This window comes from Silene latifolia, chromosome 1 (genome assembly GCF_048544455.1).
Source record: "Silene latifolia isolate original U9 population chromosome 1, ASM4854445v1, whole genome shotgun sequence".
Lineage (NCBI taxonomy): Eukaryota > Viridiplantae > Streptophyta > Magnoliopsida > Caryophyllales > Caryophyllaceae > Silene > Silene latifolia.
The window spans coordinates 60,787,017-60,793,616 of record NC_133526.1 but is presented as its reverse complement, the minus strand read 5'-3'; the positions used below and the strand labels follow the sequence as shown (position 1 = coordinate 60,793,616).

The following is a 6,600-nucleotide window of genomic DNA, read 5'->3' as shown; positions in this document are numbered from 1 at the left end:
TGCACATACACTTGTACGGACAAGTGGGAGCTTGTTGGGGTTGGTGTCCTTAACAGTTAGTGCAAGGACTTATAAATCTCTAAAAGGATCAAAGGGCATACTTTTGGTATTATTATCAGTTGATCCACGTTTATCAATAACGGTTGGCTTGCTAGATAAGTTTGACGTTATTGTCATACGGATGGCGGTGATCAACTGGTCCCTAAAAGTCACACCTATAGGATACGTTTGAGAGATGTGACGGTATGAAAATACGGTCATATAGATGCCAAATTTGACTAACCAGTTAGTCCGAGTTATTTGACTTATAATAAGTCACAATGTGATGTTGAGATATTTTATTTAATACGGATTAAATAATAATGGCTAAGGCGAATTAAGCAGTTAATTCGTAAATTGAATATAAGCGTTTTATATTTAATTAAATGTATATTGAATATAATTATACAATATTGTCTTTGTCGGACATGTATTAATAATTCAACTAATCCGTATTATTAGTTGATGCTTTAATATCCGATAACCGATGACGATTTATAATAAACCGCGTCATATACATTTAGAATTTAACGAATCTGGACCACGAGTTAAAACCAAGAGGAAGTGGAAGCCCACTTCCCCTTGTGGGTTTCGGTTTTGCCGAATGAGAGGGAACAAAAGGGAGAGTTTCTCCTCCCTTCTAACCTAAGCATTTCATTTGTATGAAAACTAGGGTTTTGGGAATTGTGCCTCTCGAAATTCGGATCTCTCATCCAACACAAACTCACAAAACGAACCCCTCAATATTGCAAGGCAATTAGGGGATTCACTCTAGCACAAGGGCATTTCTCGGACTATCTTGGGTGCAACAATTAGGAGGAAATCTCTGTTGATTTCTGTTCTTTACGCCGCACTACAAAGGACCCGAGGTTGATTCTTTATCTTTGTCGTTTCTATATTGTATTTCGTTTATGACCATATTTCACATGTTAAATTTACGTTATAGTCCTAAATTTAAAGGGTCTTATATGGATATTACCCTACAAGAGGGTTATGAGTGACCCACTTGTACTTGTTAACCATGACATCCATGTCAATGAGATGACCCCCCTTTTTCGCCATGTACTTGCTATCCTTGTTGAAATTCGGATCAAAGTACTTAGCCAAAAGAGTGACTAGACCTCCATTTACAATAACGGTGGTGCCTTGCTTTCCACAATCAACATTTAGCCATCTTTCCACCAAAAGCCTTAGAGAATTGTAAGGCTTGGTGAATTCCCTTCCAATATTTAAGGCCGACTCAAGAAGAACACAATCGAGCTTGGTAAAGTGGTTAGTGTCTTTTCTTGCAATGATGGTATTCCCGATGACCTTGTGCCACACTCTAATGCCCGGATGGTGGACTAATAGAGCGCGACTAGCATGATAGTTCTCAAATTTCCTCCCGGAAATCGCTCCCAAAGAGGAGCGGGGTCATACTTGCCGGGATTCTTGAAATAACTAGGTGAATCACTAAGACCCAATGCTTTACCCAATTCATCAGAGGTGATGCGCCTATTCACATTAGCAAGGCGGAACTCGATGTTTTCCCTAGTCTTTACCTTAGTAACTTTCAAAGAACTCAAGAATTCTAAGGTAAGGGAGGGGTATGTCAATTCTCTTGTAGCAAACAATTTTCCCAACCCCATGGCTTCAAAGAAGGCTTTTGTTTGTTCAAGGACACCCAACTTGTTCAAGGCATCTTCACATATGAATTTGGTGGATAGAAAGGGTTTTCTAGCATACTTGGCAAATGTATCCCTATGGGAGTTAAAAATGAAAATTACCTCCGGATAGTTCGATAGTTGAGCAATTTCCGGAGTTGTTGATGTTGTTGCTTCCAAGGGAGGTTGTTGTTGTTGCACTTCCAAGTTTGAATTAGCTACCACCATAGCCAATGAGGCTTTCTTTGCTTGAAGACTCTTTTGTCTTGTTGAGAGTGCCTTTGCCTTAGGTGCCTTTGTTGCTCCTTTTGTTCTTGCCATTGATAAAAATACCAAGAAAAGAGTGAAAATCTTCAATTTCCAAGTATACCCAAATCGATTTTAAGATGAAAGGCTTTGCCTTTATAATTTCAAAAATCGACTCAAAGGTTGAAGATTTTGGTGCTTGGTTTGATTTTTGTTGGAAGAGGAGTGATTAATTGTTGTTAAAAGGAAGTTTGGATTTGATTTTGTTGAATTTGGTTGAGTAAATCTTGTTTTGGTGATGGAGAGGATGAGGGTTTTGAGTTTTGGGGTTTATGGGTAGTGTTTTGAATGAAGGAATGAAGAAATGAATGTGGGGGGTATTTAAAATACCCGAAAAATTTGAAATAGCAGGGGAAGACGGGCGTCTTTCCTTCGGGACGCTCGGATTCTGCCTCTTTTTGGTTCAGAATTCTCGCCTAAAGACGGGCGTCTTTCAGCAAAGACGCTCAGATTTATCAATTGCGGGACGGGCGTCTTCTGCTGAAGACGGGCGGATTCTCAGACAGTGAGATTTCTTGTTTTTCCCAGCCAAAAAGACGGGCGTCTTTCCTTCCAGGATGAGCGGATTTCTGAAGACGGACGGATTCTCTTCCAGGACGCTCGGATTTATCAACAGTCCCAAAATTTCAAATTCTTAGTTTAAAATGGATGGACGGATTCTGAAAAAGACGCCCGGATTGCCTGAAGACGGACGGGTTCCCATGAAGACGCTCGGATTCTCCCTGTTTTATCCGGATTCAGTCCTATCCGTGCACTTGCATATCCCGTGTCATTTTCATTCTTTAAATCCTTTGTTCTTTATTGTAGGGGCACTGTTAAGGCATGAATAGCCTATGCAATTGCTATCCCCACACTAAGCTAAAGCACTACACATCAATTGAATCATTAGTCCCTCCCTCACTTCTCTCAAAAATGATAATTATCTTGATCAAAGCATAAAAATCCAAAAATGACAAAAATGCAATGTAAGAATTAAAATGCGAGTTAGAAAGTTAGAAATATTTACAAATGGTGGTTTAGGGAGGACTCCACCAAACTCTCATCCTTAGTGAGATGTCATGGGGGCATGTCCAAGGTGTTGTTGATGTTGCCCAACACCTTGAAGAAGTAATCAAAAGCTTGTTCATTCACATGATAAAGGTCTTCAATAGACCTTTGCCCTTGTTGTCGGTCTTGATCGATAGCATTACCAATATAAGGATTGAAAATCCCTTCAAACTTATCGTCCCAAAGACCATAAACTTCATCTACTTGATCACTAAAGATCTCTTGAGTTGATAGAGACAACTCTCCCACTTTCTTGTCTTGGCTAATGAGGCCATCCTCTTCATTGCTTGACTTTGGTGAGCTTTGCAAGCTCTCTTTGTTACAATTCACTTGCTCTTTGAATGGAGCATCATCAATTTTCTTCTTCCATTGGAATTCCGACTTCTTCCTATCATCCTTCCGGCTATAATGATCAACCATAAAACATGGTTCATGCAAACGGGGAGCTCTCATGGTCTTGTCAAGATTGAAAGTTATGCTCTCATCTCCCACTTCTAGAGTGAGCTCTCCATGCTTCACATCAATCACCGCACCCGCGGTGTGTAAGAAAGGTCTTCCTAGAATGATTGGAATGTTGGAGTCTTCTTCTATGTCAACAATGACAAAGTCCACCGGGATGAAAAATTTCCCAACTCTTACGGGAACATCTTCCCATATCCCTAATGGTGTCTTCGTCGATCTATCGGCCATTTGGAGTGTGATATTGGTGATTTTAAGCTCTCCCATCCCCAATATTTTACTCACCGAATACGGCATAACACTCACACTAGCCCCTAGATCACATAAGGCTTTGTTGATCGTGGTGTCGCCAATGGTACACGGTATTGAGAAGCTTCCCGGATCTTTGAGTTTTGGAGGTGAACTCCCTTGAAGTTATGCACTACTCACCTTAGTGAAGGCGATAGTCTCAAGCTTCCGGATCGACTTCTTCTTTGTGAGGATGTCTTTCATGTATTTTGCATAGGCCGGCACGTGATTGATTAATTCCGTGAAAGGAATCGAGACTTCCAAATTCTTCACAATTTCCATAAATTTTCCAAGTTGGTCATCAAATTTGGGCTTTGCTTGACGACTCAGAAATGGAAGTCTAATCACAGTGGGTTCCTTCTCCTTGACCTTGCCTTCATTTTTCTTTGAAATTTCTTCTTTTGATGGTTCTCCATCCTTGGAGTTTTGCACAATTTCTTCTTTGTCACTAGCTTCCACAACTTCATCCTCAACTTGCTTCTTCGGTGCTTCATACCTTGTACCACTCCTCAAGTGAATGGCACTAACCGTTTCATGTCTTGGGGGATTACTTTGAGGTGGTAATTGCCCCTTTTGTCTTTGTGAGCTTGAAGATGCTAGTTGAGTCAATTGGGTTTCTAACATTTTGGTGTGAGCTAGGATGTTGTTGATGGTGATTTCCTTTGCTTGACTATCCTTTTGCATTTGAGTGAAAAACTCTTGTTGATTCTTTTGCATTTGGAGGACCGCTTTTTGGACATCAAAACCTTGGTCATTTAATTGATTGTATGGAGTTTGATTTTGGTAACCTTGATTTTGGTTGTAAACGGGTCTTTGATTTTGGTTTCTCATGGGAGGTGGGGTGTATGTTGGTTGAGGGTTTTGAACATTTTGGCTTTTGTATGAGAGATTTGGATGGAATTTGGTGTTTTCATTGTAATAGTTTGAATAAGGGGTACCACTCTTGTATGCTTGGAAAGTATTCACTTGTTCATTTGTTCCCCTACATTCACTTTGGTCATGTCCCAAAGTTCCACAATTCTCACATATCCCACTTGGGATTGATGAAGATGCCGTCATGGCATTAACATGATGCTTTGGTGATTTTGAGGCTTCTTCAAGTCTAGCCATAGCTTTTTCAAACTTCAAATTGATGGTATCAATGTGAGCACTAAGTTGAGCACCCAATTGAGTAACGGAGTCCACTTCATGCTTTCCTCCTCTAGTAGCCTTGCGAGGTCTACTATATTGTGAGTTATGGACCGCCATTTCCTCAATTTTGTTCCATGTTTGATTGTCATCAACTTCGGTGAACATTCCATTTGATCTCATGTTGAGAATGTTCCTTGAATCTTCATATAGACCGTTCCAAAATTGTTGTACCAAGAACCACTCGCTAAGTCCATGATGAGGACATGAGCGACAAATTCCCTTGAATCGCTCCCAAACTTCATACAAAGATTCCTCATCCCTTTGGTTAAAGCCCGTAATTTGAGCTCTTAGCATGTTAGTCTTTTCCGGTGGATAGAACTTTTTGTAGAAAGCTAGAGCCAATTTCTTCCAAGAATCAATTCCGAGAGTAGCCTTATCAAGGCCTTTCAACCATTGTTTTGCGGTGCCAATTAGAGAAAAAGGAAATAAGACCCATCGAATTTGGTCTTGAGTTACACCGGTTTGAGAAATCGTATCACAATAATCGCAAAAAGCGTCCATATGAGAATGAGGGTCTTCGCTAGGCATCCCCCCAAATTGGCTTCTTTCGACTAATTGGATAAATGCGGATTTGGCAATAAAATTTCCGGTTAAGTGTTGTGGTGTGGGAGTACCATTGGGTAGGTTCTCCTCGGTGGGTACGGAATGTGATGAAAACTTAGGCATTGTGGGTTGATTTTGTGTTGGGTTCTCCTCACCTTCTCTTGCAAAAGGGTTGATGAACTCAATAGTATTTGTTTGAATATCTACAACCTCACCAATACCTCTCAAAGTTCTCCTAGGAAGTCTCCTATTGGTTGTCAAAGTTCTTTCAATTTCGCGATCAAAGGGTAACAAGTCACCTTGTGACCTTCTAGACATGCAAAATATCAAACAACTCGAAAACAATTAGAACAAACCTTGAGGAGTTTTACTTCCCCAAGGCAAAGAAAGACACAACTAATAACAATACAAGAAAATCTAAATCAAGTTAACACCGTCCCCGGCAACGGCACCATTTTTTGGTCGGACTATATTTTTCGGTTACTTGTCGTTAGGAGCACCTAGACCAAAACACAATTTATAACTTCACCAACAACTCTACAATTAGTAAAGAGGCAAGTAAAGGTCGGATCCCAAGGGACGGGAATTGAGATGATATTTCTATTGCACTTAGTGGTGTCTAAGGGTGTCACAATTGGGGTTTGAATAGAAGATCACTAAACTAAACAGCAATGAAAGTAAACAAGCAAGATGAATTAAAAAGGGGTGTAAACAATTGATAAAAGGCACTAGGGTGTCATGGGGTCATAGGGGGTTCATGGGAATTGATCATACAAACATGTTCTCAAATTATAAGCAAGCAATTATTGTTGTGATGGATAGAGTTGGTTTATATCTTACAATCCTAGGAAAGTTTGGGTCCCGGAGCCGAATCGATTAGATTGTACAACACCTACAAGTCGACTTAGTCTTCCCTACTCAACAACATGCATGGTCTAATGAGACTCGAGTTGGTTTATGTCTTACAAGTCTCATTGAAAAGATAGGTGATGGGTAAAAAATGCAAGGATTCATAGGCTCGCATTTCATCAAACATAACATGTGCATGAGTTGAGATCACAACAAGCAAGCAAATAAACTATGA

At 40.2% G+C, this 6,600-nt stretch overlaps 1 non-coding gene across 1 annotated transcript; it reads left to right on the top strand.

Annotated features, from left to right (window-relative positions):
* Nucleotides 1–5,160: 5,160 nt before the first annotated feature.
* On the top strand, nt 5,161–5,267 carry LOC141618555 (small nucleolar RNA R71). Its single transcript, XR_012531428.1, has one exon. It is a non-coding gene; the product is annotated as a small nucleolar RNA R71 (small nucleolar RNA).
* Nucleotides 5,268–6,600: the final 1,333 nt, after the last annotated feature.